Below are 15,783 nucleotides of genomic sequence, written 5' to 3' on the forward strand. Positions count from 1 at the left end.
TCATTTTAAGAAGGTGTCAATGGATATTATAATGTATAGTTATTTGGTACATCAATGGGGACGTGTAACTTAAAACATTTCATTTTCTGAAATATATTTACGGTGTCCTGACGGTAAGGAAAACATTATATGTATTCTTTACTTCTTGATCCAATCTTATTCCCTCACACTTTTCTTTATCGCGTTCATTTTTCTTTTACTACTTTTGACTATTCTTGAAAATTTAGCTCGCCCCTTCCCCTCCCTCCCTCCCCTTCCTTCATCCCTCCCTCCGGCGTGAATCTCACCAAACTCCTTCGTAGAACTTGCTCCTTCCGCCGCCGTGACCAAAATACCTCAGACTTATCGCAAAAACATTCCCGCGAGCACGGAAGGCATCGAGCCCCAGAACCTCGACTCAGCAGCACTTGGAGGGAGTTTGGGCCCGGCGCAGCGAGGGACGGGCGGCCCAAGAGCCCAACTCACACTCTCCTGACCCGGTGTTTCCGCTGAGCTTTCCAGGTTCGTTCACACATTATCCCCGCGCTTCGAATTTTCCTCGTGTTGTTCCGGCTCTTATTTGTGCTGATTGACGTTTTTTTTCACAGCGCCATCAGCAAGTTTTCCTCTCACCTTCGGCCCTCCCTTCCCCTCTCTCCTCCTCCTCTTCCTAATGCAAGCGATGAACACTCATTTACACCATTCCATTTTTGCTTCCTCTTTTTAATTGCGTCATTGACCTGGACTTCCTATCCTGTTAAAAAGAAACCACATCAGGCAAATCTAAAACCTATATTTGCACCTGTTCATTCTTACTCAACGTCATTCCCTCTTTCTATGCAGCCGAATATCTTTCAACACACCCAAATGATTGCTATCCACCTCCGACAACTATCATTACTCTTAAACCAAGGCACAACACAACCAACCAAAATAAACATCAATTATTTTTATTACTGGGAGCGGCGAGTAGCGGTCTTTTTTTTGGTACTATTTTTGTAGCCCTTGAGCCGTGTCCCTTGATGTAAAAAAAAAAAAAAAAAAAAAATACACTCACACGTCTCCTCCACTTATCATGTATCTAGCAATTCTCAAAACAATCAACACAACACCTCTTGCCATCCATGCCGCGTGGCCTCTGGGTGTGTGCCGAGGCTGTGCCAATATCAGCGACACTTGGGATAAATATAATTGTGATAGGTGAAGGAAAGAGGAAGTGATTGTCAACTTGTTTCAGAGAATTTCCCTGCAACGTACAATGCCAATAATACTCAAGGATATCTACGTCACATGAGGGGTGGGAGAGAGAGAGAGAGAGAGAGAGAGAGAGAGAGAGAGAGAGAGAGAGAGAGAGAGAGAGAGAGAGAGAGAGAGAGAGAGACATAGAGAGATAGAGAGAGAGAGAGAGAGAGAGAGAGAGAGAGAGAGAGAGAGAGAGAGAGAGAGAGAGAGAGAGAGAGAGAGAGAGAGAGAGAGAGAGAGAGAGAGAGAGAGAGAGAGAGAGAGAGAGAGAGAGAGAGAGAGAGAGAGAGAGAGAGAGAGAGAGAGAGAGAGAAAATTCTGTGATAATAATGTGAAGGAAAATAAAACTCGAGTCAAATAAACACAAAGAAACTGTAAAGAATAACCCGAACTTACAAGGAAAAATGAGTGATCTACGATAAAGAAACTCATGAAGGGAGAATGGCAGAAAACGAAGAAAAAAATACCACTAGACAAAGAGGAAAACAAACACAATTACAGAGCAGGAAATAATAGTTCAATTAGAGATGAAAGAACACAAACAAAAAAATACCTCCAGAAGCCGAAGGGCATGCAAACACACACACACACACACACACACACACACACACACACACACACACACACACACACACACACACACACACACACACACACACACACACACACACACACACACACACACACACAGAAGCGCACGAGGACGCACACGCAAATCGATACAAGGCAGGGAGTAAAATGATAGGGCGGAGAGCTAACTTTGAGATAAAAGAAGCGGACATATTTGTTGCCTTTGATTTTTTTTTTTATTGTTGTTGTTACTTGGAATGTTACCGATACATATCCCCGGGACTCATGCAACAACGCCATCAGAGTGGGAGAAACAAACGTTGAATATATTTTAATGGCAAAAACAACTATATTTGGGCAGACCATGTTTGTTTTACAGCAGAGGAAGCAGCTTAAGGGCAAAAGGCAAATACTGAGACCCCCCCCCCCCCAAAAAAAAAGCCCGCTAGTCGCTGTTCCTGTAAATAATAAAAAATAGAACAAAATGGTCAAAATGAGATACCAATTTCGGATGGAGAGGTGTCTTGATACTCCCCTTTTCAAAGAGTTCAAGTCGTAGGCAGGAAAAAAATACAAATGCCGGTGAAAGTAACAGAGTGGGAGCCCTGGAATTGCAAAAATCGTTAGGGCAGGCAGAGAACCATAGATGATTAAGTAGATAGATAGGTAGACATAAGTAGAGAAAATAGAAACAGTACATACTTTCTACCAAGCAATACCTATCTTCTACCTCACTAATTTTGAAATCGGTACACTGTTACGCGCCTGTGCAAGCTGTAGCCTGGAGGAACACCTGTATAGGGTGACTCCTCTCCCTCCGTTCAGCTGACGCGTGCACAAAACCCTCGTCCCTCGCCCAGCCTCGGCTCGTAACCCTTCCCTGGCAGACACCTCCGTCCGGGCGGGGGAATTATTAACGGGCTGGGAGGGAGGGCGGGTAAGTAGGAGCGATAGGGAGGAAATTTTACCGAGAAAACTTCCGCAGATTCCCAGTTTATGGCTCATTCCGCAGAGATTATTGCCCGCACTGCCAGCGTCGCCATTCCTGCCTCCCTCCCACCCCCTGACACCCTCGACGCGCCCATAAACATAACCACCCCCATAACCATCACCATAACAACACTGGCCAACCCGCATCCCCACCACTGTCACTGTTGCCGCCACCCTCCCCACAAGTGTAATGATCCTCGTTCACCGTCCCCCTCCACAATCATGTTCATCCACACTCACGATCACAATCACCAGCATAGTCATTATACATACTGCTTTTATCACTATTATAATCATTAGCAAAACTGTCGCTATTACCACGACCTGTAATGCTCATCACTATCATCCTTAAACACAGTCACAAACGGTATTTTAATCCACACTCACCATCACTATCGCCACCGCCACTGGTACAGAATCCTCACGGCTAGCTTCACCCGATCGTCTGTTCAGTGACTGGAGGTGTAAAATAACTCCTACACCTACACCACCGGTACAATATCTATTCTTTCCTCAGTTTTTCTCTTGCGCAATAACTGGGAATATCACAATACCTATCACACTTGGACAATCGGAGAGCAATACGTATTGGAGACCAGCGACATAGCGGGGTTATTCTCCTGTATTTTTCCCCCTTTGAGCTGCCTCCTTTGCTGTAAAATGAGGACGACACATAGGTCCGTATTGTTAGACGCTTTCGGCTCTCACAAACAATTTCTTAAGGTCATAAAAGGAAATCAAGTCAGATGCTCATGAGTGGTATTTCAGGTTCATCGTACAGAAGAAGGATCAAACTACCACCAGGGCCATTAAACTATCCCTGGAAAAGTCCAAAACTCATACGAAAGCCTTGTCAAATATCAGTGCTTGGGCGACGACATGTTTTAAAATACGACCCATAATCTTTGTACTCGCCAATCATCATCAAGGTTGTCCTCGCGGCAGTCAATGGAATCTGGAAAAAAAGGATATGTCGTTAATGTGTCTCTTTCTACACCTACTTGTACCTTATTATTTTACACTCGGTCACACGGGAATAAGTTTCATCTTCCTATGGCATACGGATACATATAGATGACATAGAGATACACAGGGTTAGAGGAAAAAGTAGGAAGCCGCTGTTTGGCAAAATGAAGAGTATAAAAATAAGCTGACATATAATACTTAACATTTCAGGAGGATGGCCACTAACATATTGCAATAGGTAGCCAAGTAAAACAAAAGTAAAACCGTAAGCGAAGGTAAACAATGCAATGACATCCTCTCTCAAGCTCTGACCCCGACACTAGTTATTCTGCCAAACAAGCCTCAAGTAAGCACATTCTCACTCCCTCTCCGCCTGGCGCCTTGAAAGCATCGTCAACACTCCACTATATCCAGGGAGCTTCCCACTCCCAACAGGTCGCAAAAAGCAAACACGTGAAGCCTTTCCTGCGTCACTTCCCTCACTTCTCAATAACCGCCGAGGAGCTGAACGGGCGAGGGTCATCACAGCCTCTGATTCACGGTCGCTGTGGGCGTTGTGAGCCACTCCAGAGGGAAATATTGGACGCCACCAAGACAGCCACATTTTGATAACGTGTCAGTACACCTTGACTGTGAGGCTATTTTTGTTCCTATCTCTGTACAAATGACACGCACACACACACACAGACACAGACACACACAAACACAAACAAAAAACACGATATAACAAACACACACACACAGGAACGCACAAATACACACCACACAAACAAACACGCAAAAACACACACACAGACACTTCCCAGCCCTCCCCATACACGCACATACACACACTTCCTCCTCCTCACTTCCTAACGACATGATCTATTATATCCAGAACCTCACATTCACAGCTTAACCCCCCTTACGCTTCACCGGCCTATACAAGCCTCCTTCGATCCTGTCCTTGACCGCTTTCGGCTTACACTCCAGCTTCACCGTGATGCAGTTAAAGACCATTGCCTTTAGCCTTGCCTCGGCCTGTCTCTGGAGCAAACAGCATCCTGACCTTCGTGTCCAAGCGGTGCGTCGGGAACCAGGATATCCCCTCGAGCAGGTTGTTGGCTTCCGGGAAAGGAGAATGATGGGTCAGATGTTGAGAGCCTCGGTGATGACTTGTTTGTTGCGACGCTCTTCCATCTTACCTCCTCTGCCCTCTCATCGTTTTGCTTCCCTTTCTATTTTCTTTTCTTTTTCTTTTACTTTTTGTTCTTGTTCTTCTTATTAAGGGTATCAAAGATTTTCTTCTTCTTTTTCTTCTTATCATTATTATTAGGAATCATTATTTTTGTGTTCTTTTTCTTTTCCTTCTTCTTCTTCTTCTTCTTCCTCTTCTTCTTTTTCCTTCTTTGTCATTTTCTTCTTCTACTTCTTCTTCTTCTTCTTCTTCTTCTTCTTCTCCTTCTATTTCTTCTTCTTCTTTTCCTTCTTCTTCTTCTTCTTCCTATTATTATTATTATTATTATTATTATTATTATTATTATTATTATTATTATTATTATTATTATTATTATTATCACTATCCACCTCCTTCTGTTATACCATCCTCTGCCTCTGCCTCCTCCTCCTCCTTCAACTTTATTTTTCCTCTTCCTCCATGTATTTTATCATCCTCTTCCTCCGCCTCCTCCTGCGATACACAATCATGTTTATACGAACTTGCTTTCTTTCCTTTCTTGCCCATTTTAAGAAGCAAACTTTTTACATTATATTTTCTTAAAGACTTTGTTTACGCATATCATCCACCTTTTTATTCTATTTATTTTTTCATTTATCTATTATTTTTTGTTTTAATTATTTATTTATTTATCATTTATTTATTTACTTTTTTTTGTGTGTAATTGCATCCGTGTTTATGCGTGCGCTCAAACATTTATTTCTTGCTCCAATAAAAAAATAATTTCCCAAGATGATAAGTTTTTCTTGATTATATTTTAACCTCTTTACCTCTCAGTATGCGCGCGTTCCCCTCGCAATCCGTTTACCGACAAATAAATCACTCCGGGCGACAGACGGCGACACAACGCAATCATCGACGCAAAAAAAAAAAAAAAAAAAAAAAAAATCGCCAATATTTCCGTTTCTTCTTTTTCCCGGGACGACATATAATGAAGGGAGTGAATTTTTTTTTTATCATTACTGAATTACCACTGATTACAGGTTACGTGTGTGTGTGTGTGTGTGTGTGTGTGTGTGTGTGTGTGTGTGTGTGTGTGTGTGTGTGTGTGTGTGTGTACATGAGCAAATATCAGACTCGAGCTTCATATTTCTGTGTCTATTTGCTAAAGTTCAAGGTTTTCTACACTTTGAAAAAAAAAAAACTTATAAAAAAAGTGAATAAAGACCAATGAACAAAATAAAACACAGTTCTTTTGGCCGAAGCGTTTCTGCTATGATTGTCCTTTTAATATATTGTAGAACCGAACTCAGTGAATATAAAGTGTTGAAGTTCCATGATATTTTTTTGCAGGTCACTTTTTTTTTTTACTTTTCGAAAGCTCCGCTCCTCCTGACAGGTATCGCTCCTTCAGACACAATTTGTTCCTCGTTGAGAGACAGTGACTGACAGCACGCCAAACACAGCGCCGGATATCTGAGGTCAAGGTCGTCAACGTGAAAAATAAAAATGTAAAAAATAGGTGAGGCGCAAAAAGTCTAGACGAGCGTTAAACCAAGAGCTGACAAATTAGAAAAAAAACAAAACAGGAATGAATAATCCGATGCTTGATTCGTCTCTGTCCCCCTGTGATTCGCTTTCTGCTTCTGTTCTGTTCTGTTCTGTTCTCTCTCTCTCTCTCTCTCTCATAACCACCAGTCATCAGAAGTGCTTACGTTTTGGCTTTACCTCTGCATTTCCTAGACCGCCTCTCACATACAGAATCTTTATATTATGTGGTTAGAATACTGATAACAAAAAGTAAGCTTGCCTTTCGGTAAAACATGAATTTTGCACTCCTGCCGGCCAGCAAGCTAGGCAGCCAGGAAGTTTATTAAGCACCTATATTCCCAGTCATCCAGCCATATAATTAACCAGTCTACCAACTAGCGCGCCGACAACCTAGAGAAACAAATGCAGCCAGTCAATTTGCAAGACAGCCAACAATCCCACCAGTCATCCAGCCAGCCAGTCGCTTACACTGCTAGACAACCAACTAACTAACAAGACAACTAACCAATTGGTCAAGCGCACAAACAAGCAACGCTGCAATGCACGAGATGCGCTTTAGGTCGTAAACGGCAATCAAGATGAGCTTCCAGTGAGAGAGCAGACGGCCAAACACTGCCTTCCCTGCCAACCTGTTCCTCTGTCAGCCGACTGTGCTGCCCATGAACGGTTACGTGTCACCTTCAAGTCAAAATATAAAACAAAAGGCGGGGTGAGGTATTGGTGCCAATGCACATTTCTCTACCTCTATCTACGTCGTTCGTCCGCCCTCGTTAAAGAAAGGCTTTGTTGCTGTGACCCTGAACTCCAGCTTGACGAGAAGGAAGGCTGTGTTTTATTAGTGTGAACGAATGACAGTGTGCACCCACGACACCTGCTGAGTTGGTTATTTTATGATAACATTTCAACGGGAATATGATACCAATACACCGACTGATCGATAGGTATATGGACATGCGCCAAATGACAGATGATACCTAACCAACCAACAAGTGTGCAAGGCTACAGTAACATTTATATTATTTTGAGTCTGAGCTAACTGACGGCTGTGCAGGATACAACATATTTCACGATTCTTTTATTGCTTTTTAAATCTTTAGGGATAATAATGTTATTAAAAATATTTTATAACCTACATTTCATTTCCAAATAAACATCGCGATAATAAATGTAATAATAATATTTTTAAAGTCATCCATTGCTACGAGAGCTAGAGAGCGAGAGCGAAAGAGAGAGAGCGAGAGAGAGAGAGAGAGAGAGAGAGAGAGAGAGAGAGAGAGAGAGAGAGAGAGAGAGAGAGAGAGAGAGAGAGAGAGAGAGAGAGAGAGAGAGAGAGAGAGAGAGAGACGGGAGGGGGGGAGGGGAAGGGAAAGATACTCAACACAAACAGCCCCCCCTCCCCTACAAGTCTTTCTCCCACCAAGCAGAACACCATATTTGCGTGTCGAGGCAGCGGGACGCAAAGGCTGTCGCGAGAATCGACAAGTGAGAGGCGAACCAGCTGGTTGGCGTGAGTCAATTTGCATAGCGACGTCTGTCTTAACACGGCGGAGTGAGGAGGGCTGGGTCCGGGCGGGGGTGAAGGGGGGGCAGTGATGGTTGTGGTCGTGGTGGAGGCGGTTGTGGTAGAGGCCGGAGGCGAGGAAAGTTGGGTGAATTTGGTGATATGGTCGGCGGGATGGGTGAGGGAACTTGTTACAGGGAAGGACAGTGGGCCATACATAAGTGTTTTGGACGTGGATGGCTGCAGGGTCATAGCGGGGGCTTAGGAGGCCGTAGCGGGGAAAGTAGGAGAGCCGAGGGGACCATGAACGGAAAGAGGGAAGGGGAAAGAAAGCCAGAAATAGTGGAAATTGGTAAATGTGGTGCTGTGCATGCCGTGAGGGGGGCAGGAGGGGGAAGGGGTATGCGGAGAGAAAAGAAGGAACCATGGAAAGAAAGAAAAGACCAAGTAAGGTTTTATGGAAGCGGTGATGACCTAGGAATCGGAGCTGGGAAAGGAAGGGACATCGATAGAGAAGCCAAGTCGAGGTTTCGGTGAATATCATCCTGGAATAGTGTGATGTAGAGGCTGTGAATGAAGGGAGAAGAGGAAGGGGAATTGGGAGCAAAGTCTAAACGTTAGGAAAAGAAAAAAAAGACGTGAGGATATAGGGATTAGAGAAGGGGACAACGATGCCAGTAAAGATATTGACGGTGATATGGAGAGCATGAAGGTGAAGCCAAACGGAGACTAAGTTTACAAGTAAGGGAGAGAATTACAAGTGAGAACATATGGATCAGGAAAAGAGATCGCAATTCCAGAGAAGTCAGAAGGTAGGTCAGGAGTGATGTGGGGAGCATGAAAGAGGATAGATATGGGGAGCAAAAACGGAAAATCAAAGGCAGAAATAGAAGTGAAGACATACGGAGCAGGAAGAAAGAGACAACCGATTCCATGGAAGCCAGAATGAGGGTAACGTTGACGGCCAACCGGAAGTGGGACGCTTTACTATCTCAGACGGGTGATCCAAAAAAGAGATTGGAGCGAATATTCGACGCAGACTTTTATATTCATGGAAAGAAGAGACAGACGGGTGGCTGATAGAGGCAGAGAAAAGACCTGAATTTGTAAGTGATAGGGTTTTGAAAGAGGTCTAGCGGAATGATAGGTGTTCAAAGGGGTGTGCTTTTTTGTGAGGAGGGAGTCTGAAAAGAGAGAGAAGGGTCAATAGGAGTTGATGAGGCTGTTTGTGATGCTTGACTAACTAGGAACACAGACGTCAGGCAACAAAACGCGGAGAGTGAGATCAAGCAAGGAGCAATATCAAGTCAAGCGTGTTTTACTGTGAGGGAAGTGAGGGACAGGGCTAAAGGTGGTGGTGGAGACTAACCTACCGCAAGCTTGCCAAACTTAACCAAACTTAATAAATCAGGCAACAAAACGCCACGGGTGACATCTAGCGTGTTTTACGGTGAGGCAAGGAAGTGACCGGGTTGGAGGTGTGGTGGAGCCTAACTTAACCAAACTTACCCAAACTCGCTAATGTCAGGCGACGAAACACGGCTGGGGGCAAGCAAGTTTTAGTGTGAGGCGCAAGGACATGGCGTGAGTAGCACAGACAAGGACAGTCTCCTATCTATCTTATGACGGAACAGTTGACCTCAGAAAGAAATAGCCAATAAATAAAGAGATAAGACAATGACAGAACAGTTGACCCCAGGAAGAAATAGGCAATAAATAAATGAGAATAGATAGACAATGACAGGCTCCTATTTATTTCGCGACGGAGTAGTTGACCTCAGAAAGAAATAGTCAATAAATAAATGAGAATAGACAGACATTGACAGCCTCCAATCTACCTCACGAGGGAAGAGTTGATGGATCGAAAATGACAGCCTCCTCTCTATCTCACAACCGGAATATTGACCTCGGAAAGAAATGGTCAATAAACGAGTCAAGGAGAGTATCAAGACACCTCTTCATCCGAATTTGACCTCTCTTCTGGCCTCTCGTTGTTGTTTTTTTCGGAGTAGCGTTAGTGGACCTTTTTGTTGTTGTTGTTTATTTTTTTCCCTAGAGCTGCCTCCGCTGTAAAAAAAGGGATTATACATCAGCAATTCCCCACTAGTAAACAAATCCTCCCAAATAGAAATCCTTGTAAAGTCAGACCTTTTATCATCTCCCCGAAAGCTGCGAGATGCTACGAGATGCATGCCTTCGAAGAGAGACAAAATTAAATTAGTACACCCTTGGATGCTACAGACTAAGATATGCAAAGAAGAAGAGGCGGAAGAAGATTAAGAAGAAGAAACATAAGAAAAAGTTGAAGAAAAAGAAGAAGACAAGATGAAAAGAAAAAGAAAGAGGACTAAACGGAATAATAAACAAAAGAAAGATGAAAGAAAAGAAAAAGGAAAAGAAATAAAGGAAAAAAGAAAAAAGAAAAAATAAGAGAAAAGAAGAATAAAAGAAAATGAAAATGAAGAAAATGATGATAAAAGCTGATGATAAGGAAGAAAAAAAAGAAAAGATGGATGATAAAAGAAAGAAAGGGTGAGATGGACATGTCTGTGAGGAGGAAGCAAGAATGATGGATGGGTACAAGAGCAACAGTCCAGTCCAACACAACGGAGTGGAGGACAGCCAGAGGAGTGTAATGGGCTCGCTGGAAAGGATATTGATGACGGCAGATGATCCCTCCTTCACGCTTACACTACACACTCACGTCCTCCAGCAATACATGTCACAACAACTTCCTGACACTGGCCTCCTAATGTTACCAGCCCCTGCCTTACGCAACATTCCACCTGCGGCCCCAACAAATGCACTAAAAGAAACACACTCCATTATGTATAGAATGTTAGTAGAATCTCAATGGTACGTTGTATTCACCAAACCAGTTCATTAGTTACACCTTTCAAGCGTTTACCTATCAAATACTCACACAAAAATGACTTACCTGTCACAGCTTCATTCTTTCACCAATCACCTGACAATCTAGAACTCTTACAACCTCCCGTCTCCACATCCTAAGAGCTCTCACTCACACCACAATCCTCCACCACACAATATATTTTCACCCTCACCATAACTTCACCATCACCTTACTCTCACAATCACCCTCACCTCACCCTTATCTTCAACTCATCTATACCCCGCCCTTCCCATCACCCTCTTCTCCACTTGACCCCCCCCTCACCCCCACCTCCACGCGCCACCCGACAGCTGGGCCGAGTAATTGAGTTAGGCAGCTTAGCACCTCAGGGTTTGTATTGGGTCACGGGATTGGCGGCATGGCGGGGATAACAACATTTACTCTCCTCCAATAACACGGATTTGTTGTCTTTTACTGCTGTAGTGTCTGCGGATAACATCGTTTAGGCGCGGCCGTTAATGAAAATGGGTTTATGGTTAGGCCTATGCTTAAAAATATATCACTGTGTTATTTAGTTGCCTACAGTAGTACAGCTTTGTTTTCTCTTACTGTTGTATTCGCTATGATATTGAAATGGATTATTATTAACAGTTCTTTAAAGAAATTATGCTTATATATTTGCTAATTCTGTGTATGTCCCTTCGCTATGAAAAGGATACATGCTAACCGTTCAGTTTTTTTTTTTTTTATAGTAATAGAAACAGCTCAAGGACAAAAAAAAAAAAATGATAGATATAAAAAAAGCCCGCTAATCACTGCCCCTATAAAAAGAGAGTATAGAAGAGTGGCCAAAAGAGAGGTCAGTTTTTAGTGGAGCGGTGTCTCGATGCTCTCCTCTTGAAGCAAATAAATACAGAAGTGGTAAGGAAACTCAGGTTGAAGCAGGAGTGCAATATTCTCTAACGTTTTGTCTGTCGAAACGTTAGAGAAAATAGTATTCCTGCCTCGCCTTCAGTTTTCCTACCAAATTTTCGAGTCAATCATCTTCAGGATATCCCCTTTAGGAGCATCTACCAATTATATTTAGGATTCTCCGCTAATGGAAGGTATTAACGGTCACGCAATTATTCTGCGGTATAGACATCACTTATTGCGGCACGCGCTAATGAAAAACAACAACAACAATAGAATCAACAAGCAGCAGAAGAATCATTGAGTGCGTGACGCAATATAGCTGATGGTGAATAACGCTCTCCACTTTCATTTTCGTTTTGTGGGATGAATCACGATCCGAGGCTCAATATCCCCGTTATGAAAAGTGATGAAACGGGAAAAAATTTATCGAGGCTGAAATGCGTGCGATCCTCCCGACCATTACAATCACGGCAGAGTCCCGCCCGTCGCCCCTCGCCGTGGCCAATACAGCCGCGGGATTGGAATTTTAATATATATTCCCCGTGGTTACCCAGAGCCAAACCACCATGATCAGTTTCCTTGCTCTATAATGAAAAATATGGAATGAAAAATACAGCCAATCGGAATTTTAATACATATTCCCAGTGGTTACCCAGAGCCAAACCACCATGATCAGTTTCTTGCTCTGTAATGAAAAATATGGAAGGAAAAATATAGCCACGGAATCGGAATTTTAATATATATTCCCCGTGGTTACCCAGAGCCAAACCACCATGATCAGTTTCTTGCTCTGTAATGAAAAATATGGAAGGAAAAATACAGCCAATCAGAATTTTAATATATATTCCCCGTGGTTACTCAGAGCCATTTTTTCCTCATCAGTTTCTTGCTCTACAATGAAATATATTAAAGGAAAATGAAAGAGACGGAGAGGATATGGATTGAGGATATTTCAGAGAGCGCTAAGGAGGTGGAGCTGCATATATTAGACGGTTTAAATCATCTCAGTGCATAGGAATGAGAGCAATGGTGGGATGGTTGGCGGAAAGGAGTATTGTCACGATTCTCTCTCTCTCTCTCTCTCTCTCTCTCTCTCTCTCTCCCCGCATCTCCCCCACTCCTCTTTAATCTCCTCCATTATCTCCAGTCTTCCTCTAGTCTTCTCTAAAGTGTTTACCTTCCTCTTCTATTTCCCTCTCCATTCCCTCTGCAACATTTCCCTGGCCCTTCCTCCACTTCTATCCAGTCTCCAGCATGATCTCCACCTCCCTCGTCTTTTTTCTTTTTCTTTTCCATGACCCCGCTCACCTATTCCATAAACATAAACCTTACTTCTCATATCAACTTTCCAACATGAGAGGCAGAAAATCATATAAGAAACGTGATGACACACTTAACATAACGAGTGCAGTCTGGGTGGAAAAATAGAGCAAGGTAAATAAAAGAAAAAAATGAGAAAATACAAAACATAGGATAATAGGTGAAGGTAAATATAGACATTGCTAGAAAAAAAGGGAACCGTCAGTCTATGCCTATGTCTGTCTGGTTGTATGTTTCTTCGTTTAAATATTCCTTCAACAGACTGAGCTTCGTTTCTCATAGGACAAGCTATTCCCAGAGAGTCGCGCACGTGCAAGCCTCCTATACGTTTCCCTTATCTTTCTTTCATTCTGTTCACTTCCTTTCGCTTCAGGTCATATTTTTTACCCACGGTGCCCCAGGAACTGATTGCATTCCGAACACAACTTTTCCTCTAATCCTCCCTCCGCATTCCCTAACACACACACGCGCGCACGAACTCCACTCTCCCTCTCCCTCTCCCTCTCTCTCTCTCTCATAAGCCGTTGTCTGCTCCGTTAGAGGGATGGAGAAGACGCGGAGGGACTCGAGAAAGGGATATAGTGGGAATTGGTTCGGGAGGAAAGAAGGCTGGGAAACAAAAGGCAAGATGAGGCAAAGGAAAAAGAACAAAAGCCATAATATGAAGAAGGACGAGGATAGAGGAGGTGGAGGAAGAGGAGGAGGAGGAGGAGGAGGTGGAAGAGAGTGGAATGGTGGTTTATTTGACACGGGTCTCTCTGGAGGGAAGGGCGAGAGGGGTTGGTTTTGGGAGAGATATAGAGAGATAATGGAGAGAGAGAGAGAGAGAGAGAGAGAGAGAGAGAGAGAGAGAGAGAGAGAGAGAGAGAGAGAGAGAGAGAGAGAGAGAGAGAGAGAGAGAGAGAGAGAGAGAGAGAGAGAGAGAGAGAGAGAGAGAGAGAGAGAGAGAGAGAGAGAGAGAGAGAGAGAGAGAGAGAGAGAGAGAGAGAGAGAGAGAGAGAGAGAGAGAGAGATACGAGACATTAACTGAGAATGGTCGCCAAACACTGTGCGGCGAGGTGGGTTTACAGTTTTGTCCTTTATTCCTCTCCTTTTCCTACCCTGGGACTCTAGAAACGTTGACATGAGACTCGCACGGAATACTCCCTCGCTCAGTTGAATCTCGTTCCAGACAACACCTACAGACTCTACGTATACCTGTAATAAGGCTTTAATTAGTATTTGTGAGCATAGTGTAGAGTGATTTTGCTACTCCTACTGTAAAAAGGCTGCAGTTTATGTAAAGTTAAATAAAAAAAAAGAGGATGAAGAAAAAGTAGTAGTAGTAGTAGTAGTAGTAGTAGTAGTAGTAGTAGTAGAAGATGGTAATGTAAAGAACAAATGATGATAAAGATGCTGATTCTGGTTATTATTATATTAAAGGTAAAAACGAGTACAAATGGAGAGAAAAGTGAATTCCTCTCTCTCTAATATGATGAAATAACATGACAAACTGAATCCGAATATATACACTCAGTAAAACTAAAATAGATATTATGTTCCCTGTGTGTGTGTGTGTGTGTGTATGTGTGTGTGTGTGTGTGTGTGTGTGTTAAAGGTATAGTGTTAAAGAGCGATAAAGGTTGTGTCTGCCATCCGCTGTCTGGCTCCGTTCCCAGTGCCATGAGCGTGAGGTGTCTGGCCCATATGTTTTTAGTCCCTATCTTACATTCACCCCAAAAAATTTAGTACACGCATAAAATCTTCAGTACAAACGAGCGGTCGTCAAAGCGGTTTTAGTATATTCGTATTTGTGCGTATATTCGTATTCGTATGTATTCGTATATGTTAATCCCCACGTCGAATTTTTTTTCGTTAGGACATATAAGGAAAATACTAGCTTTTAGTGATTGATTTGTTTGAATAATGAATTATCAAATAATTACTTGTATCAAAATGACACACTATTTTTTTATTGTTATATATTACTTTAGGTGGTGGGCAGTTTTTTTCTTGTTTAAGTTTCGAGTATTGATAACATTTTCGTGCGATGCGCTTTTAACGATTTATTCACTAGCTTCTCCAGCCGCCACTACAGTGTGTACCCAGTGTGGGAATAATGCAGATTGGAGTAAGAACTCTGCAGAGCACTTCTGGTGGAGCAATACCATTAACTGCCCTCGCCAAGCAATATGAAGCCGCAACCCCAGCTGTGGCCTGCGGGGTGCATGTACTGTTGCCTCGGCTGTCAGCGATGTCAGTGAACGTTCGCTGCCGCAGTACAGACACACGTAGTACACAGAACATCACTACTGCAAATTTTCAGGGGACAATGGCTCCATTACGAGTATTTGCTGCGAAGAATATTAGAAAACACAAGAGATAATGTCTCTGTTATCTAAACTTAGACTTTGCCTGCACCAAAAGTCACGTCCTTGTTTTAAAAGTCAGGTCGTGTCTCCTCTGCCGGATCAAGGGATTGGACTCCCTCTGTATACAGTCGAGTATTTTTTTCTCACGTCTGGCTGCCTCCAGGAGTCAACACAAGCACCAGACACAAGGTTGATCTTGGGAGACCATGTCTGGCAGTAGTGTGTCCACACTTGGTGTGTCCTCACCTCGTCAGGGACACATGCTCGTCACTTCAGCGTGTTTCTTTTACCAGGTATGCTACTCAAGAGAGCCGCCTCAAATAAAATTCGGAAATAAGTAATTTAAATCTACAGAAGTGTACGTTTTTGGTGTAATAATGGATTTAGG

General features: G+C 43.1%; 1 long non-coding RNA gene across 1 annotated transcript in view; it reads right to left on the reverse strand.

The window, feature by feature from the left end:
- Positions 1 to 3,532: 3,532 nt before the first annotated feature.
- The window catches only part of LOC127009517 (uncharacterized), a 50,987-nt gene continuing 38,736 nt past the window's right edge, over positions 3,533 to 15,783 (reverse strand). Inside the window, exon 3 of the long non-coding RNA XR_007762033.1 lies at positions 3,533 to 3,736. This is a non-coding gene — a long non-coding RNA (uncharacterized LOC127009517). The remainder of the gene's footprint in view (positions 3,737 to 15,783) is intronic.

Source organism: Eriocheir sinensis, chromosome 41 (genome assembly GCF_024679095.1).
Source record: "Eriocheir sinensis breed Jianghai 21 chromosome 41, ASM2467909v1, whole genome shotgun sequence".
NCBI lineage: Eukaryota > Metazoa > Arthropoda > Malacostraca > Decapoda > Varunidae > Eriocheir > Eriocheir sinensis.